A 1484-nucleotide genomic window follows, 5' to 3' on the forward strand; every position below is an offset into this window, starting at 1 on the left:
TCACAATCAGAAAAGCCTAATAATAACCTCAAATGCAACTGCAAAGACCAGGCAAAATGCCGATTAAACGACAATTGTCCCGACACAAAATGTTATTTACCAATCCACAGTTACACGCACAGACACACAAAGTAAAACAAATATATCGGCCTCACAGAATGTTAATTCAAAACCAGGTTTTATTCACCTTAACAACGCCATTATCACACATTATCTCATTTGTCTCAAGTGTTTCTTTAACCTGTTTTGTTGATAAAGGGGAAATCCGAAAAGTCCAAATTATCTGATTTCACTAATTAGATTGAAGCTTGCATTCAATTTTACATTGTTATTTATTCAAAATCGGATAAAATCTAAACAAATCTTTTTTCAAAAACATACATAAATGGCATTCTATTACAGAGCGAGCACATTTGGAAGCTCACAGAAAATAACATACGACATAATGTCAAACTCCGACTTCTTAGACCAACAAACATCCTGACATTTTGTGTTGTCCAAAAACACCAAAATGATGTCCAAGCCCTAAACTATTATACGAGTCGTAAGTACAGAAAACAGGGGCACCGCTGCTACCAGGACATGACGCCATATCGTATGTCACTGATAGATATCGATAAATTTGGACGGGCATGCCAAATATATCTACCATTTCCATCGTCGTGGGGCATGTCGTTTGTATTCCATCGGGTGATTGAATCTCAGTATCTGGAGGACACATGTGCTTAAAACTTGTTGGTTTATACCAGGGGCATCCCGGCTCGATTGGAGCGTTTGCCTTGGATGGGAATTCATTTCTATAATTAGAATCAGATGCAGGTGGTACATTCTCCTCTCTTTCGATTTCTAGAGGACATCCTTAGGAACTAAACCTTGGGGCATAAAATATCTTTTTTCTATAATTTTTCCAAAGGATATTCGTTTTCTACACCCATCTGGGTGGGAAATAAGTATCGGCAAAGGCGTTTTAATTGTTTGGTCTCTTGGCCATTGGTAACCCTCAATCTTATACCTTGTTCTTGGTAATCGATCAACCTTTTCAACATCTCTGACAGCTGAGGATTGTGTGTAACACAGTTCAGAACAGTAGTGTCTGTTTCTAGTCTGTCTGTGTCCATATCACCAAGGCCAACTCCATACAAATATTCTACCCCTTCTCTGTCTTCCGTGTCATAGAACAACTCAAATCGGGTATTCTGGGCCTCATGCTCATCGAAGATCACGTGTGTGGCTGTTTGAACTACAAAATAGAAAGAACACGCTTGAGATTCTCCTGACCTTTGACACAGCCAACAAGGACATTGTTTTGGGATTCCGAAGGACGCAGGTCGCTTGAATGCATCAAAAATCCCGTGCCAGTTCTTCTTAATTTGTTGTTGCCCCTGATATCACTGAAAGGATAGGGTACACCTGTTCCTGGATACGTATCAGGACGGTTTAAACTTGTGACACTAGTAACAACCCTACCAGTTCTATCCATGGCA

General features: G+C 39.8%; 1 pseudogene across 1 annotated transcript in view; it reads right to left on the minus strand.

The window, feature by feature from the left end:
• Positions 1-846: 846 nt before the first annotated feature.
• LOC144973862 (uncharacterized) overlaps positions 847-1484 on the minus strand; it is a 1298-nt pseudogene continuing 660 nt past the window's right edge. Inside the window, exon 2 of the transcript XR_013645627.1 lies at positions 847-1484. This exon is cut by the window's right edge and continues 166 nt beyond it. The product of XR_013645627.1 is annotated as an uncharacterized LOC144973862 (transcript).

The sequence above is a fragment of the Berghia stephanieae genome, chromosome 5 (genome assembly GCF_034508935.2).
Source record: "Berghia stephanieae isolate SIO BIC M18660-M18661 chromosome 5, UCSD_Bste_1.3, whole genome shotgun sequence".
Lineage (NCBI taxonomy): Eukaryota > Metazoa > Mollusca > Gastropoda > Nudibranchia > Aeolidiidae > Berghia > Berghia stephanieae.